We start from the raw sequence: 6873 nt of genomic DNA, 5'->3' as shown, positions 1-6873 counted from the left end.
TGGCTGCCTTGGCTAGCTATGAGTTCAGCATTCAGTACCGATCAGGGAGAAGCAATGTAGATGCAGATGCATTGTCCAGGCGTCCGCAGGCTCCAGAAGTTGCTGTGATACCCACAGATGGAGTGAGAGCTATTTGCAGTGTGAGTCGCCGAGAGGCAGAGGCCCATGAGAGCCTTCAGGGATGTGTTGCAGAAGCTTTGGGCCTGCCCCCTGAATGCATGCCTTCTGCTTCAGTGAACTATATTGCATTGGACCAATCTCCTTTGCCCATGCTCAATGCGGCTGACTGGCAAGAAGCCCAGCAGCAAGATATTGACATTCGTGATACACTACTTGCCAAAAGGGAGGGGCAAAGCCCAGCTGCGGTTGTCCCACCTAACCCAGAGGGTAAACTACTATTGAGAGAATGGACTAAACTAAAACTGATTCAGGGAGTGCTACACCGAATGACCACCGACCCTTTACAAAAACAACGAGCACAACTAGTACTGCCAAAAAAGTACAGAGCCCTGGCCATGAGGGCCCTGCATGATGACTTTGGACATTTAGGGATGGAGAAGACCCTGGAACTTATTCATAGTAGGTTCTATTGGCCCCGAATGACTGAAGATGTTCGCAGGAAAAGTGAGACTTGCGCTCGATGTGTTCAAAGGAAAACTCTGCCCACGAGGGCAGCAAATCTCAAGAACATCACCAGCAACAAACCTTTGGAATTGGTATGCACTGATTTCTTGTCTGTAGAGGTAGACAAGAGGAATGTTGGAAACATTCTAGTAGTGACTGACCATTTTACACGGTATGCACAGGCATATCCCACACGTGATCAGAGGGCCACCACCGTCGCTCAAGTATTGTGGGACAAATATTTCTCAGTCTATGGATTCCCGGCTCGGATACACTCTGATCAGGGGCGGGATTTTGAGAGTCACCTTCTGAAGGAGGTGCTGAAGATAGCAGGAATTAAAAAGTCTAGGACAATGCCTTATCACCCCCAAGGTGATCCTCAGCCAGAGAGGTTCAACCGAACCCTATCAGATTGGGGATTGGTCCTGCTTTGAGCAGGGGGGTGGACTAGATGACCTCCTGAGGTCCCTTCCAACCCTGATATTCTAGATATGTTGGGAACTTTGCGACCAAGCAGAAAGCAACCTGGAGCCAGCATGTCGCATTTCTGGTGCATGCCTACAATGCCACAAAGAACGATGCTACGGGAGTCACCCCATATCTCTTGATGTTTGGGCGAGAACCAAGATTACCCATAGACTTGTGCTTTGGTGTATCAGAGGATGGAGATAGCTATGAAATTCATCAGCAATATGTATCCCGACTAAGAGAAAAGCTGCGGGATGCTTATCACTTAGCTACCGCTGCGGCTCGGAAGAACGCAGACCGCAACAAACATCGATATGATGCTAGAGTGCATTCGCAGGAGCTCCAGCTGGGGGACAGAGTCCTGCTGCAAAATTTGGGTATTTTGGCAAACACAAGATAGCTGACAGATGGAAGGCAATACCTTACCTGGTGATGGAAAAGCTGGGAGATCTGCCGGTCTACAAGATCAAACCTGAAGATGGTCCAGGGCAAATGAAGACGGTGCATAGAAACCTTTTGTTCCCTGTGGGGGAATTGGTAAGCACCCCTTATGAGATGGACAACAACTGGGCAGCTGGGCAGAACAGAAGTGCTAGACCAAAGCCGCCATCCAACACAGACAGCGGGCCCCATGCAGCTAACTTACCCCTATTCTGCACATTTGAGAGTGAGTCTGAGGAGAGTGAGTCTGGTGTATCCTGGGATGGAGACAAGATTTCAGTCTCGATCAGCTGAACCAAACGAGAGTTTTCCCTCTTCCGCCCTAAACCCCATGGCGGAATTATTTAGGCCCATTTCTGACACCCCTGTGCCACTGATGAGACCCCCGTGTGATGACACACACAGGTTATTGGACAGTGGAGACACACAGGTAGAAGTTGTCCTGGGCACCTTGGACCCTCCAGCGTTAGAACTAGGAGTGCAGGGGCCTACGCCAGTAGCCAAGGGATCCTCAAAGGAAGCCTCTCCATCCGTCACTCAAGAGGATGTTCCCCCTACCTCAGCAACAGAGATTCTCAATAGACGAGACAGGGTGATAAAACCAGTAAAATGGTTAACTTATGATGCACCTGGGGTGACTAGTGAGGAGCCAATACATTTAGCACATAGGCTTGTGGAAGCTAAAGTGGGCTTCCTGAGGCCCTTTGGAGGAAACCAATGAGTTGGTATAAAGGAAGTGTGATTTGTCGGGACGACAAATTTTTGGCTGGGGGGAGGATGTAAGCAGTGTCAGGATGAGCTCCACCCTGACATCTGGTGGTGAGGTGTGGCAAGTTGTGGAAAAGAATTTCAGGGGCTGATCTCATTTGCATAGGCACACCCACCCGGCCTAGAATGAGGCCATAGCTGCCCAAATGGTCACTTTGGCTGCTGTGGGATCCCCAGTGTCTCTGTTATTGGGGCAGAAAGAATAAATTATTACCCTGATTATGGGAACTGTGCTTGGAACTGTACTTGGCCTTTTGTTATGATGGAGGGACTCACCATCAACTAAGTAGCACTCGCTAGGCAAGGGTCATAGGTTCCAAAACTCTGTGAATTGAGAGAGGCTGGGGACAAGTGTTAATACTTGGTGGCATGGGCCCCTTAGTAAGGGCCTTATATGCTAATTGCACTTCCTTTTCTCTCCACTGTGGAATATCAGAGTTAATTTTGATTCTATTAGGAGTCTAGTTACAGGCTGCTGAGCTCACTTTAGGCTGATGGTGCACCAGCACTGAGGCTCCCCTACTACAAGCAGAATTCACCAAAGAGCTGAACTGACTAAGAGCTGAAATCACTGAGTGTTGTGTTAAGTGGTGGGGGAGCCTAAAGATATATTGTGGAGCAGTTTGCGGGATGGCTAGAGTGCCTTGTGGACAGGCTGGTGGAGCAGTTCATAGGACAGCGGGAGCTGCTTGTGGGACGCGGAGTGGAGCAGTTCGTGGGACGGCGGGAGCTGCTTGTGGGCCGCAGAGCAGAGCCGAGCGAAGCAGTTCGTGGGGCGGCTGGTGGAGCGAAGGCCTATGGAGCTGTGGGGCGGTCAGCTTCAGATCATGTAAGGTGCCCCTTACCTCTCTCTTCCCCCCCCCCACCCCCACATCTCCACCCAGGTTGGGAGGTAAAGCTCTGCAGATAAACTTTCAAACTCTGGGGCTGCCCTGACCAGGGATAGAGACTTTTGGGTCACTGGACTTTTGGGACTTTGGGTGATTTGGGGTTGCTGGACTCAAGAACCAAAGGGAAAGGGGCATGCCCCAATTTGCTTGGGGTGGGCTTTTTTTGCTCATGGGTTGTGTTTGAATCCTGTTGGTGGTGTTTCCCCAACATAATGCCACATTGTTTCTCTCTGTTATTAAAAGGCTTTTTGCTACACTCAGACTATGTGCTTGTGAGAGGGGAAGTATTGCCTCTTGGAGGCGCCCAGAGGGGGTGGTATATATTTGTCCCAGGTCACTGGGTGGGGGCTCAAGCCAGTTTGGCATTGCGTTATTGGAATGGAACCCCTAGATATTGAACCCAGCCCTTGTTGCTGCCAACTCTGGCAGGCAAAAGGGTTACATAAGGAGCCAGAGTAAACAGTTCCATCATTAGCATTGTGCTGACGCACTTCGTTATTATCAAGATCTGTGGTTTGCTTGTGGCAGTGTTTTGTCTAAGGGCTTTTGCAGGTTTGGGGGGTGGGGTTGCATATAATGGACAGCTAGGGACTTGAGCTAGGCTAGACATTGGCCTAGTTCGTTATCTGGGTCAAAATACCACAGCCCAGCATATGCAAATGCTCTTAGCTTAAGCTAAGTCTTACAGGATGCCGGCCTGTAGGCCTCTTGCGTTACCGCTCTTGCCTATGCTGCATATAGTGCATAGATCTTGTCACAGAGTGGGATGGGGTCAGCTTCAATAGCAAGGTTAACAGCAATTTCCCCCAGAGTTGGATATTAGGAAACACTATTTCACTAGGAGGGTGGTGAAGCACTGGAATGGGTTATCTAGGGAGGTGGTGGAATCTCCATCCTTAGGGATTTTTAAGGATCGGCTTGACAAAGCCCTGTCTGGGATGATTTAGTTGGGGTTGATTCTGCTTTGAGCAGGGGGTTGGACTAGATGACCTCTTGAGGTCTCTTCCAACCCCTAATCTTCTATGATTCTTCGATGATTCTATGAATCACTTAGGTTTGGCTAGAGCATATCTTCTGGAGAGGCACTCACAAGCTGGAGCATCCACCATTTCCCTTGGAAGTTTGTCCCAAGGTTAATCACCCTCACTATTAAAAAATCGGGCTATCATTTAATTCAAATTTGTCTGGCTTGAGGTGCCAGACACTGGGTCTTGTTATGCCTTTCTCTGAAATTAATACATCGTGTGGTCACACTGTTTCTTTGTAGTCCACCATCCATCTGTGATCTCCTACTGTCTCTTAGTTGACTGATCGATTGTCAGCTCTTTGGGGCAGAGACCGTGTTTTTGTTGTGTGTTTGTACAGTGCCTAGTGCAATGGAGTCCTGGTCTAGGCTTGCCACTATGATCATACAAATGATTATGACTATATAATGAAGATGATGCTAGAATCCCAGCCTCATTGTCCCATCAGTCGTTCAGATGAAATACCTTATGTGAAGAAGAGATTCAAGCCTTTTGCTTAGGTGTGATAATGAGCGCACTGTCTCCAGGGGTTTGAACAGTGTGAGAAAATGACTGTGTCACAAAGCCATGATTTGAGCAGTGTGAATATCTCATTCTGATCTTTTTGGATCACTGGCCGAATTGAAAAATCAAGGGGGAAAAATCATTTTGGGTCAACCAAAATGAACATTTTTCATGTTTTTTTCAGTGTAACAGAAAAGTCTAAAAACCTTAGCTTCAGGTCGAAAGAGACATTTTGTTTGTCGGCCAACAACATGTTCCGCTTGGGGAGTTTTTTTAACCCTCTTTTCAAAAATTAAAATTGAAGTAAAAGTCGAAACACAATGTTGTTTCAAACTGAAAAATCAAAATGTTTCCTTTCAAAAATGTTTTGATTTTTTTCTGGGTTGGGGTGTGGGAAGAGAATGTTTTGACCAAAACAGTTTGGCAAATTCAATACGAAATCATGAAATGAATCTGCATTTTTTAATTGAAACAAAAATTGAAAAAATTTGCCCTGCTCTAGCTATGATCTTGACACAGCCCATGGCTATCACCGTCCTCTGTTCCCATCACCTTCACCCGTCTGTCTTCCCAGATTGTGACCCCCCTCCAAGAGTGACAAGAAGATGATGAGGAACGAATCATGCTGGGCAACTTCTTAATCACTCCTTGGTTTGTCTAGGCAAAGTCAAAAATAGCCTTGAAAGAAGGAGAAAGCTGGGGGGAAGGGGATGAGATGGAGAAGTGCAGGATATTAAGTGCCTGCCCTTTGCGATGTCTGTATGTAAAAGGTGATCATGGAGCAGCCTGACTGCAATACTCGTGGCATCCACTTAGATCAGCCTGCATTACGGGTTGTGGGCCAAATGCTTAACCCTCAAAGTTGCAAACCCACTTCACAAAGCCTCTTCCCCCTGGCTTCTCTGTGCTTCCTCACGTTGCTCTGTCTGTGCCTCGGTTTCCCCACTTGTAAAGTGGGTGGGGATAATGCTCCCAACATCCATGGTAAAGCACCTTTGAGCCTGACTGAGGGAAAGTATTCTAGAAGAGCTGAGTAGCAGTATTATGGGGCTGGGCACACAACATTACAGAAGTCCAATGCAAATTAACAAAAATACCAAACTCTAAATCTTTAGGAGCAACCTGCTAAGCATTCTCCTTGCTGAAGCAGAATCCCTCGCAAACTGAACAGCTATCAATAGATGTGTCTGCGTAGCATAGTCAAAGTAAAACAGTCTGATGCAATGGGCACAACAACTTACAACAACACAAGGAGTACAGAGGAAGAGAGGGACATATTTGGGCTGTTTTTTAAAAATGCCCAATAATCGGCTACTTAAGCAAGCATTCTTTGGTAACCCCCAGGCAAGAGACAGAGAGGCTGACCTAGTCAATAAGGAGACTGCAGGAAATTAGCCTATCTGTCACATCTCCCCGCTAAAGAAGTGAACATAACTTGGCTGCTTGACCAGCATCCTAGTGGAATCCATTGACTTATTTCCCAGACAGAGCATCAGGCACGAATCAGCAATCAGCCTTGGCATTCCCTTTCCCATTGATCGCTTCCATATCATGATCTTGGAGCATCAAACTCCATCTTTGCATCGTGGCATTTTCCCCATTCGTTTGATGTGGTCAAGAAAGTGGGGAGCGGTCAGCATCCACAGTGAAATGTCCTCCAAAAATGTAGGGCTGTCATTGGCTGAGAGCCCCCTCATGGCCAAACATTCATTTCCTCTGTCTCTCTTTTCGCTATACCTTTTCCGAAAGGGCATGAGACTTGCTTCAACTGATGAGTCCTGGTAGGAGCTCTACTATATATCTCTAGATATCTACCATAGGTGATATACCATAGGTGTGTATCTGGCCCTCATCACCATAGTATTTAAGCATCTCCCAACACCCCCCACGAGGTGGGGAAGTAGTTTTTCACATATGGGGAACTCAGGTACAATGAAGCTAAGTGATTCACTCAAGACCATACCAGGAGACTGTGGTGGAGTAGAGAATTGTATCCTGGTCCCCAAAGCCCTAGGCCACCGCCCTAACCTGTGTCCCATCCTACCTGCCTGCTTTCACACTGCTCTTCCAGACTGCTCAATAACAGCAGACAACTCTGATGCAAGCGTCATATGTCCCATTTATACCAGCCATCCTTGGAAGTGGGATCTGGC

The sequence above is a fragment of the Caretta caretta genome, chromosome 6 (genome assembly GCF_965140235.1).
Source record: "Caretta caretta isolate rCarCar2 chromosome 6, rCarCar1.hap1, whole genome shotgun sequence".
Classification (NCBI taxonomy): Eukaryota; Metazoa; Chordata; order Testudines; family Cheloniidae; genus Caretta; species Caretta caretta.
Note: the sequence above shows the minus strand (reverse complement) of the source record.